Raw genomic sequence first — 12,667 nt, 5'->3', positions numbered from 1 at the left:
AAAAAAATTGAAAGTACTAGTTAACTCTTAAGTTAAAACTCCCACATAGTCATTTCTTCTTTTTTCACCAGTATCTTCCTACTTATCTTTCTGACAATAATCATCAGGAAAAACACCTGAGTTAGAACAGGATCCTAGAGATGATGATATGATTAGCCCACTGACTAGAAATCCGATTACATTTTAGGGGTCCAATAGCTTGTCAAATCTTCCATTAAATTCTTTATCTTCCTCTCAAAACAAACTCCTACCCTAACTTCTCCAGTTTACATTAATAACACCATTCATATCCCTGTTCCCAAGAGAGAAATTCAAAATCACCTTGAATCCTGCCTTTTGCCCATACATGCTTTCTAGTGCACTGGTTCTATCCATTCGGTTATTTCCTTCCCATCCCCACTGCTACCAGACCTTTCTCAGTTCAGGTCAGTACTACTATAATAGCTTCCTAAGCATCTTAGCTTTCTAAATCCATCCAGCTGACTAGACAATCCTCTTTTTGAAGCTCTTTTCTAACTGCATAAACTCTCAACTCTTTACCATTACACTAACAGCCCACATACTCACTCCAAATTACACCGCACACATATCCAACTCATAAATGTGTCACCTCCCTTGAAGATAATACACATGAAGGCACTGCCTTCAATACACAAGCACAACAGACAGGCTCGCTTCTAGCAAATCCTATACCACTTTAAAGGTAAGTTAAGCTTCATCTTATACTCCTGACTTAAGGAGCCAAGTGCTCCCAAGGCTCAGTCCTTGGTTCTCAATCTCTCTAAGCACCAACACCCTTGGGGATCTCATTCCACCTCTGGGTTTTAATATATCACCTATAAGGGGATGACTCTCAAATTTACATTTCCAGGCTGGATCTCTCCCTCAATTCCAGATATATGAATCCAGCTGCCTACCTGACACCTCCATTCAAATATTCTAACAAATACCTCAACATATTCAAAACCCAATTCTTTATCAGAATTTCATGTTTCTCAGCCTCAGTTTTCCCATCTTCAAATTGAAGGGATTAGACCACTAAGAGCCATAAAGTCGATCAATAAATTTTCCCCTCATTGTCCAAAACTTCATCATTCTACAATAAACTTATACCTTCAAAATGTGAAAACCTATAAACTGATTAACCAATTCTGCTATGTAAAGGGGACAAGGACAAAACTTTTGCAATCACTAAGTGTCTTATAATAGTACTAAATCTTATGTGAAACTGTGTACAAATAATCAATGATCAGTAAGTATATTTCAAGAGAGCTGGCCTTCCTGTACAAAAAGGTCACTATTTTCCATGATATCTGATTCAAATGAGTAGATTTGAATTAAGCATGCTTGTGAATTCTTCCACGGAATTTGTAGACAAGCAAGACAAAGGAAATTTATCACCTACCTTGGCCTTACTTGAACTATGCTATACTTAACTGAAGGAATCACCCTTCGACTACTCCATCTACCTCATTCAAAACAATCCTAAATCCTTAAAGTATAACAAAGAATTTAAAGTTTACAATTTAGTCTGTCAAGAATGAATACATCAAATGGGCTGGGGTTGTGGCTCAGCATGTGTGAGTCTCTGGGTTCCATCCTCAGCACCACATAAAAAATAAATAAAATAAAGATATTGTGTCCAACTATAACCAAAATATATATGTATATATATGTGTGTATGTATATGTATATGTGTATGTATGTATATATACATATATGTATATATTTTTTAAATTTTACATTAAAAAAGAATGCATCAATTAAGAAAACTATAATAATATGAGTTATAATTACACTAGGTTGCTTTTCCTTTTACATTACTAGAAACTTGATCAGAATAAAATAAGATCTAGAAGTTTTTTACAGTTGTGTCAAATCTAACATGAAATAATATTCTTTCGTTTCATGTATCTTCTGTCATTTCAGGAGAACATCAATTTTTTTAAAATTAAACACTTTAGTTCTTCAAGAATTACAAGAAAAGGGAACAGAAACAATACATATATGTCTTCAGCTATGCTGGAACTCACCTTAGCATAATAGGTACTTTACAATACCACAGAGTCAAGCACTTTAAATTATAATCCCAAACAAAACAAATTAAATGTAGCAAACAAAGGTCCAATATGCACTCAGGAATATAGAGAAACACAACTAGATAAAACACTATCCTTGTGGCTCAGGGAACCTACAATCTAGATGAAAGACTATGGCCTCCTTAAACATGTATAGAAATGGAGCATTTCACCCCAAGAGTGTATATCAATCCAACTACTTTTTTGGGGGTGGGAGGGGCGCAAGGATTGAACCCAAAGGTGCTTAACAACTGAGCCACATACCCACTCCTTTTTACTTTTTACTTTGAGGCAGGGTCTCCCTAGGAGGCTCACAGCCTAAGTTGCTGAGGCTGTGATCAACCTGCGATTTGTTTGAACACAACCTGTGTGTTCAAACCTGCAACCCTCCTGCCTCAGTCTTCCAAACTGCTTGGATTACAGGCATGCGCCATCACGCCCAGCTCCATCTAACATTTTAAAAACAGTAAAACAGAACCCTGTGAGAAACGCAGCCTGAAACTCTTATTCTGTGGTAGGGTCATCACTAAATTGCTGAGGCTGACCTGGAAATTGCTATGCTCCTGCCTAGGCCTCCAGAGTTGTGGGATTACAGCCAAGGGTCACACTGCATGCACTCAACAGACCTTAATGACTAGCCCATGTTTCCATTCTTCCTACTCAAAGTTGGCTGACAAGAAAAATTACAAAGAAATTACTTTAGAGGTCAGTCTGGCTTTTTCTAGAATGATTTCAAGTTTCTCACAGAGTTAACAGAGGACCCTTCAATTCTGGCTTTGGTAAGTGGGGCACCTTCTACAACAAGTCTATGAATCTACTTTTTGGAAAAGGGCACATTCCAAGTTTGTCATGGCACCTGGCTCCAGGAATTCCACTCCACTCTGGTCAGTCTACATGGCCTCCCTTGAGCTGGTTTCCAAGTCCTTCTATTTCCTTAGGTCATTAAAAAAACCCTGTATCTAATGCGTTTTCTGGAAATCCTAATGCATGAAAATATTTATAAAAGTTATGTGCTCCCCCTTTCTTCCCCCTCAAAAAAAGAAAAAAAAAAAAAACAGTAAAACTGGACTGAGAGGTTAGCTCAATGGTACAGCCCTTGCCTTGCATGTGAGAAGTCCTAGGTTTGACTCCCACCACCACAAGTAATAATTTAAAAAAACCTTTGCAATGACTCTAAACATGTTTACCATATTCAAAATTTAATTTTTCATTATTCTATCCATTTTCTGTTAACACTGTGAACACCCTAGTTCCAACTTACAAAGTATCCTTAAGAACCAAAGGTCTTTACTGTACCTAACCCTCTAGGCCACCCTTTTAATCAAATGCTATAGGTGTTACCTGTGTGACAGAGAAAGGAGGGGTAGAAACTTGGAACTTTTAGATAATTTATCAGTTATAAAAGAAAGAAAAAGCTGCAAAAATAAGACAGAACCAAATGGATGAAATATTCAAAATTAATACCAATTCAGACCTACCATCTGGTTCCAAAAGTATATTTTTCCCCAACGCTGTTATGTGTTCCAATGCTGTTATTTTGCCTAAATTCTAATCCATTAAAGTCATTTGATTTCAAAAAACTATTTTACAAATGTTATTTATTAATAATATAAAGTCATTTTGTTACATCACTTTCCTCATTATTTCTGACATGATGATTAACAAAGATAGGATAAGGATTTTTCTATCATTGTATGTACAAGAACAGGTAGGTAAAACTTTAATAAAAGGCAACTGGAAAGAAATGCCAAAAACAGCAACAAAGCGAAGGCCCCGCTTACTCAAATCATTAGAGGTAGGTAAATACCTAGGCCAACTTTGTCAATTTCATAGTTTTGCCAGGGTCAGCCTTATTAATTAAAAAAAGAAAACAACAGCTAAAACTTGCTAAGCAGTTACTATGTGCTAAACATAGTTCTAACACTTTATCTATATTTACTAATTTGATTCTCAGAACCCTGAGACAATTGTGCCCAATTTTAAAGACTGGAAACAGACACAAAAGTTGAGTAACTTTCCTAAAGTCACAAGGTACTAAAAGGCAGTGCCAAAGTTTAAACCAGGCATTCTGTATTCAAGTCTGCACTATATACACTATGTATAAATACATGTACATACTGCTGCTTATAGTTTCCTATTCCTACCATCCAAAATTTGGATTATTAAACCACATGAGTATCTTACTGAGTAGTACCTCTTAGATAACTACTAATAGGCAATATTTAAATGAATATTTTCAAAAAAAATTTTTTTAAACAGATTTTTCTCACATTTAACTTGACAAAATTACATGAATCTTCCCAAAGCATATTTAGATGAACCTAGAAAAGTTATTCATAAAACAAAATACACTAAATTTAGCATGAAGAATTGAATGGAAAAGGACAACTTGGAATAATCACAACAATTTTAGATTATAAAATGCCTTGAGTATTTTTTGGTTGGAGGCAATCACTGACGAAGAAAATACTATTTATAACTGTCAGCCTAACTTTCTTTAGCCTAATATACATCAATCCAGATAATTCAAAGAAACCATACCATGTCAACCAAATAAGAATAGAAAAGCCTTCCATTTTCATTCTGCCAATCGAAAAAGGAGTCCACACACATGTAATGTATATGAATTACAGGGCCTATGCATGACCTTGTTTTAAAGAAAAGCTTACTGTTCTTTGAAATAGTGAAATATATGTATATCTCAGAATCTCAATTTTCTCTAAGGGAGCAAATATGATGCTCTCTAGGATTCCCATCCCATGTATCAAATGCTAATTATCGATCTCTTTATTTTTCTATGTGAAATATCACTTTAAAATCTTGTTTATTGATTCTGTAAATACCCTATTTCCAAAGATAATAAAAAAAACTTAAATTTTCCCTCCTCTTATTACAACAAATTGATAGTATTTTAAAATTTGGAGTTGACTAACACTAAGGATCACTGACTTATTTGCACCAAGTAATAATTATGGTATCTAAATTGATCAAGCCTCTATATCTGAACACCAGTTTACAAGATGCAGGGGAGAAAAGTACAAATCTGAACATCACAAGGTCATGGGTCCAGTGGGGGTGAATGGAGATATGAACACACAAAGCATAAGATGCCTAAAATTTCCTTTAAATAATCCACGGAGAAGAAGGAATACAAATGAAACAAGACTGGCCTTATGTTGGTAACTAAGTGATGGATACATGAGGATTCACTCTCCTAGTCTCTCTATATGCATATGGTTGAAATTTTTCATAATAAAAAAGATTTTAGGGGTTGGGGTTATAGCTCAGTGGTAAGTGCTTGCCAATCATGCATGAGTCTGAATTTTGTCCCCAGTGAACAAGCACATCTACACATTTAAAAAAAGAAAAAAAAAAAAAACAGGTTTTAAAATCTATCATTACAGTAACAAATGTTATTCAGGCAGACAATTATGACTTGGAATGTTAATGCTAAAAAAGGAACAGGGATCAGAATACTGTATATTAGGACAGTGCTACTCAAAAGTGTGGTCCAGGGACCTGTGGTAGTATTCACTATTTACTGAACTGTGGAGAATTAAAAGGATCTAAAAACTTTCATGGCAATTTTACAGAATAATGGTACGACTGTTGAATCTAGTAATAAAACAAGAGTTTGGGTTTGAGAAGAAATGTTAAAACATTTGGGAAAACTGAAGACTATAGATTCTTTTTACAACTTATAGGTATGGTTCAAAGAAAAGAAACCAAAGTTTCTTCCATCCTAAATTTTTGCAAATATACTTCAGACCTGACAGACTTAAACTGAAGAAATTGTCTTCTCAATCTCTATCATGAATATGTATGAAAAACTGCTCTACAAAATGTTGGCAAATCAAATCATATTGCAGGCATGCAAGGCAAGTTCAATAATTTTAAAAAATCAATTAATATAATCCATCGTATCAACAGGCTAAAGAAAAATCATGATCATATCAATCAATGAATGCAGAAAAAGCACTTAAAGTCCAACACCCATTCATCTCAAAAAAAACCAACAGCCATGGGGCTAGAAATGATAGAATGAATCAAAGACATTACTACCCTCATGACCTGTGTAACTCTATATCAAGTACAATCAGCAGAATGAAAAGTTACATTCCATATATGTTTGATGTGTCAAAATGCATTCTATTGTTATGTATAACTAATGAGAGAAAACACTCAGCTTGGAGGTATACAGCTTATGTGTGAGGCTGAGGTCCAGGTTCCATCCCCAGGAGAGAAAGAAACAATGATCAACCATCAGCATAGAGAACTTCCTCAGTGATACAAGTAAATCTCCAAAAAACCAACAGTAACATCAAGCTTAATGGTGAGAGGCTTTCCCACTAGGACCAAGAACAAAGCAAGACAAATACCTACCACAGCATTTAGTTTAGTGGACTATTCTTTTCCCCTAACACTCAACTGTGAAAATTTATTTCTCTCTCTATAAATAGTATCTGCATGTGACAGCTGCTTACTAATCATTTAGTCAAAAAATGCAACTCAATATTCTGCTGTTATCAAAGGAAAAGTATTCCCCCAAAAAATTTAGTCAGAAATACTTCTATTACCAAGAAAATAAAAATAAAATTACACAAACAAAAAAAGGAAAAGATTTGGAAGTGATTAAAAAAAATACATATTTTATATATATGTATATGTATGTATCACAGAAATTGCCAGGCATGCCAGTCTCGGCAACTTAGCAAGGCTCTAAGCAACTCAGCAAGACCCTGCCTCAAAAAAACCATGAGCTGGGGGTGTCGCTCAGTCGTAAAGCACTCTTGGGTTCAATCACTAGTAACAAAATAATAAATAAATCACAGAAATAACCCTGTCTTCAGAAACTAATCACAAGTGTATTGCTACAACCTAATGTACAACACTAAAATCCTTTGCATCTGTAGAACAAGAATAATTTCATATATCCAAGGAATTTTATCTTACAATAACCAACTTATAGTTGAGAATAATTATACCGTTGAAGTAAAGTAAACTTCAACAAACAGTGCAGAGACAAATATATAGCCACATTCAAAAAAATTACCTTGGAACCCTACTTCACATTATTTACAAAACTTAACCCAAGGGCTGGGGTTGTGGCTCAGAGGTAGAGCACTCACCTGGCATGCGTGAGGCACTGGGTTCGATCCACAGCACTATGTAAAAATAAAATAAAAGGTATTGTGTCTGGCTATAACTAAAAATAAATATTTAAAAAAACATAACTCAAAATAATCATAGATATAAATTTAAAAGCTAATGCTATAAAACTATTAGATGCAAACAAAGTTACATATCATGACTCTGGATTAAGCACATGTAACAAAACCAATAAACTGAATTTCATCAAAGGTAAAAAACTTATGCTTCAAAGGACACCATCAAGAAACTGAAAAGAAAACCCAAAGAATAGAAGAAAATAATTGCAAACCATTAATCTGATAAGATGCCTATGGTCAATGGCGCACGCCTGTAATGCCAGCTGCTTGGGAGGCCGAGACAGGAGGATTGCAAGTTCAAAGCCAGCATCAGCAAAAGCTAGGTGCTAAGCAATTCAATAAGTCCCTGTCTCTAAATACAAAATAGGGCTGGGGATGTGGCTCAGTGGGCAAGTGCCACCGAGTTCAATCCCTGGCACTCCCCCATAAAAAAAATGCTTGTATCTAGAATATATAAAGAACTCTAAACAACAACAAAACCTAACTGAGGAGGGGGGGAAAAAAACAAGCAAAGGATCAGAATAGAAACTTCTCTAGATAAACAAATGACCAACAATAAGCACATGAAAAGATGTTCAACATAATCACTCATTAGGGAAATTCAGATAAAACCAAGGATATGCCACTCCACTAGGAGCACTAGAATTTTTTAAAAAGACAATAATAAGTGTTCATACACTGCTAGTAAAAATATAAAATGCTACAACTACTTTTTGGAAACCTCAAAGGTTAAACATAGTTACCCAATCACCCAGTAATTCCACTCCCAGATATACATCATCCAAGAAAACTATGTCCACACAAAAAATTGTACACAATGTTAATAGCATTATATGGTGCAATAACGAAAGTGAAAATGAATGAATGGAAAAACAAAATGTGGTTTATCCATACATTGGAATATTTTTCATTCTTAATATGAACAAGATACTTATTCAAACACAAATGACCATATACTGTACGATTCCATTTACATGAGATCTCCAAATGGGCAAATCTATAGAGGCAGAAAATCAGTTTGTAGTGGCCATGAGTCCAGAGCAATAGGGGCTTATGGGTACATGCTTGCTTTCTGGGGTGATGAAAATATTCTTGAATTATATAGCGGTGATGGTTGGATAACTATGAATTCACTAAAAACCAATGAACTGTATACATTAAAAGGGTAAATTTTATGGCATTATAAAACATACCTAAATGAAACCCTTGCTTTAAAAAGAGAAAACAAAAAAAAAAACTAGGGCTCAAAGTGTAGCTCAGTGGTAGAATATATGGTTACATGTGCAAGGCCCTCGGTTCACTTCCCAGCACCAAACAAACAAACAAAATTAAGATAAAACTGGAAAAAAAGCAACCAATTCCAGTAATGCATATCTATGGATAAAAATATGACTTGACAAAACAACCAAAATTGTATAGTCTTAGTTGAAAAGGAATAGGGACAGTTGGTTTTCAACATATAAATTATAAAAACAAAGGAAACTTCACTTTTTTATTACTGGTTCCATTCAGTAGGCCACGGAAAAATTATCAATATTATATTCAATTTAGCTGGCTAATCTCCATTTTGAAATTCAAACAGACAGCTCTTATCAAAAACTTCATCTTAACCAAAATACCACCACTCAGAGAGCAAAGAATGCTTAGGGGATCTATATTTCTCAAGCAGTAAAATTACTAGTACAATTCTATAAAAGTGACTTTTATGAATGCAAGAAGCCTAAGTAAAAATGCCTACTAGTTCCACAAAGCAACATGTTAATTTTAGCTTTAGTTATACCAGAAAGGAGTGGAGGGTTGGGAGCATATAGGCTACTTTCTAATTAAAAAAAAAAAAAAAAAAAAAAAAAAAACTGGACAGTCTGAAGAGGAAAACTATTTTGATGAACTAGAAAGAACAAGTTTTCACATAGATACAGTAAGTAAATTGGGATGGTTTACTGCAAAAAGACTATGTATCCATAAAACACCATACCTCCTATTCTCACAAACACTATCTATTTTCCAAATGTATCAGCATCCACCTAAGTACATAATTACATGTATTATTCTTGGAATATAACAATACTTTGATTCAGCTCATTTGTGTTTTCTTTCAACAATGTTGACAGGTAGCAGTGAATCACATATTCTGATGTCCCATATGCCTTATTATCAATGATAACCTCAGATGCTGGCAGCATGTTAAGAATGTGAACTGAGGCTACTGATTTTCTCCTTCTCTGATGCTAAATGTTACCCATATACAAATATGGAATAGCAAATTTTAGTCACTGGTGCCAAACTCGAAACCAAATATCTGCTCCAAACACAAATATAAAGTAAACCACACAATTGTGGTACTTATTTTCATTTGAAAATGCCAACCATTCCTCTACAAGATGAACTGAGCTGATAAAAAGAGTTTGGTTAGTATGTTTGTTAAGAGAGCCATAATTTCAAGTGTTTTGTCTCAGAATACTGAAGTCCTAGAAACTCCAATACTTAGGAGTCTATACACTATATCTCAGACTACCTCTATAACCAAAAATACTTTGTGAGACATGTATATCCATATTTTCAGTGCTGACTATATCACTCATTTCTCAGAGGTCTTGAAAATCTAGATGGGAAGCAGAATAAAAACAGAAAAATAAGAACAGGTTAGAATAGATTAAGAAAAAAAGGAGAAAGACTCACAGAGTGAGCAGACAGATCTCTTGGGGTTGAAGTCATCAAAAAGACTTCTCAAGAGACAGCAATTAAATAAGTCAGAGTAGAGTATCCATGAATTCACAATATCAAAGAGAAAGAATGGCATAAAAAAGATTCTAGAGATATTTCACAGAAACCACAAACAATGTACTTCTGCTGGAACTAAGGATTCACAAAAAAAAAAAAAAAAAAAAACCAAGTTAAAACTGAAGACTAAGTCAGGGCGTTACTACAGAGTAATATGAACACCACACCAAGGAGCTTGAACTTTATTCTATATTTACTAAGGAGTTTACTGTAGGTCTGTATAGGTGATAGTTTTCAAATACACAGATATCATTTACTCAAAGCATAAGTGAAACACAAATACTCAAAATGAAATACAACCTAACTGGGAGAAAAAGTGTTGAAAGCGCAGATAGAGTCAAGAGGAGGAGAGAACAGCAACACATAAATAAAACTGAACCAAGTTAAATAAAAAGCTACAGAGTTCTACTTTTGCACCTCCCATTTCTTAAAGTTTACATTTATTACATAAAAGCAGTAAGTATAAGGTACATGGAATGGCTCTCATTGTATCAACTACTCATATGAAGCAAATTTACCTCAAATGTTTTACAACTGAACTGAGTTCCAAAACTGTGAATTCTCAGACTTTAAATGTGAAATGCCATAGCACCTATCAGTGTACAGATCTGGATCAAGGCCAAGAGGTTAAAATATACTATTGTGAATGAGTTCATCATAGTAACCCAAGCACATTTTAAGAGTAAATAAACGAGTGTCTCAATGCTCTGAGACATTAATAAAAAGGTGTGAAATAGCAACAGAAATAAAAATCCCTCATGACATTCTTCCCAAAATAACATCCTCCATCAAGGAGTAAAATGTGTCATTACTATCCTACTAGCCCCTGCCCCCCTAATGGCCCAATAAAAACAATGTTATAAAATTTTAGTATAAGACAACTGCCTACCTTAAGAGCCAAAGATTAAGAGGCAGTAGAGCTCTAACCTTTTTTAGAATGACCTCATTAAATTAAAAACAATAACAACCAGGAAGCGAGATCCAGCTTTATTCTTCCCAAACTCTCTCTGGATGACTTTCCAAAGGCCTGTGGCATCAGCCAAGATGAAAATTCCTGACGGTCCCCTAGGCTTGTGGTCTGTCCACCTAGTCAAACTGTTTGATCAACACAGGGGTACACTGGAGGTTACACAAGTGATAAGGAAGTCAACTAAGAGAGACCGCAGGTACAGGAACCATTCATTACATAACACTTCCAAGAATTTAAGATCTCTTTTCAGCTGTGTTCTCAAAATAGTATTTTATACATTACCTTTATTACATTATCATAAATAGATTATATCGTGACACCAAAGCATTGGGAACACGGCCGGCACTTAATCTACATAGTTAAGGAAAGGGAGAACTGAGTGAAATACAAAAATTCTCAGCAACGGAGTTTCAAAACACCTGTAATTCTCAAAGATAATGGGCCGGTTTAACTTCAAACTTAGGCAGTTACCCTAAACTTCCTGCCCTTGGTTCTTAAAAATTACAGCTATTTTGTCTGTAAAATGACCCGCACCAAACTACAGCAGAGAAACAACAGATACTTGCACTGAGCAATCATTGTTGCAAGCGGAGAGCCAGATAATCTTTCCACGAGTTCCAGCTCCTCCTCGCCATCCGCCTCGTCGCTCCCCACCTGGATTTTCTTAGAAATGGCTACAACAAGAAGCCACCGCGGGAGTTAGAGAGAAAGCGGTCAAGGGACCAAAATACAAGTTTAGAGACCAGCACCAACTTGTGGCGACGGGCCCGTGTATTTACGGCCTAGCGCAGCTCGGGCGCGAGACCCCGCTCGCCGCCGCGGACCAGCAGGGAAGGAGGGGTAATCTGGCGGAAGAGAGGCGGCGGGGCGGCCGCCTATGTCGGTAAACAAGCGGGCGCGCCCGCCCTCCCACGGAGCCGGGCCCTCCCCGCGCCGGCGGAGCCCAAGATGGACGCGGCCCAGCGGCGGTCCCGGCCTGCCGCCCTCGCCCACAACGCCGCCGCCCCGGGAGGCTCGGCAGCCGGGGCGCCGCAGGCCGCCAAGGCCCGGCAGGCCGCGGCGGGGCGGTGAGGGGCCTGCGGCCGGCGCCCGCACCCCGGGCCCGGTTACCTGGCGGCGGCGGCGGCGGCTCCTCCTCCAGCTCCCGCTCCTCCTCCCCGTACGAGGCTCAGCGCCCGGCGGCGGCGGCGGCGGCGGCGACTCCCGCACAGCCCGCGGCGACGAGCCGAGCCCGGCCCCTCTCCGCCTCCCTCGGCGCCGCCGCCCGCCCCGCTGCTGCCGCCTCCGCCCTCCCGCCTCAGTCAGGACATGGTCTCCGCGGGCCCGCGTGCGGCTCCCGACTGCAGGAGGCGGGGGGAGAGGGGCGGAGAGGAGGCGCGGAGGCGGGGGGGCGCCGGGGGGCGGGGGCGGAGAGGGGGGCGGCCTCGGGCGCTGCGGACTCCTAATGGCGGCGACCAGGGACCCGGAGCCAAATAAACCCCGCGGCGGCAGCACAACGTCAGGGCTAGACCCCGCCGCTCGCCGCCCTGTCATTGGCCCCGAGGCCGCCGGTGGCGCAGCCAATGGGCGGCAGTCTCTTTCCCGACGCAGGAGGCGGGCCGCGGCCATGT

The 12,667-nt window shown here is 38.1% G+C and overlaps 1 protein-coding gene across 5 annotated transcripts in view; it reads right to left on the bottom strand.

Moving 5' to 3' along the window:
* Positions 1–12,461, bottom strand: part of Zranb1 (zinc finger RANBP2-type containing 1) — a 49,840-nt gene extending 37,379 nt beyond the window's left edge. For 2 of the 5 annotated variants that reach the window (XM_026384282.2, XM_026384283.2), the window contains exon 1: positions 12,168–12,461. The gene's annotated coding sequence lies outside the window, so the exon portion shown is untranslated. Of the gene's footprint in view, positions 1–11,623; positions 11,974–12,167 lie in introns of those variants that run through there. The other 3 variants (XM_077799193.1, XM_077799192.1, XM_026384285.2) reach the window with 3 other exon arrangements.
* Between the last annotated feature and the right edge of the window lie 206 nt (positions 12,462–12,667).

The sequence above is a fragment of the Urocitellus parryii genome, chromosome 5, assembly GCF_045843805.1.
Source record: "Urocitellus parryii isolate mUroPar1 chromosome 5, mUroPar1.hap1, whole genome shotgun sequence".
Lineage (NCBI taxonomy): Eukaryota > Metazoa > Chordata > Mammalia > Rodentia > Sciuridae > Urocitellus > Urocitellus parryii.
Note: the sequence above shows the minus strand (reverse complement) of the source record. Positions and strands in the feature narration are given on the sequence as shown.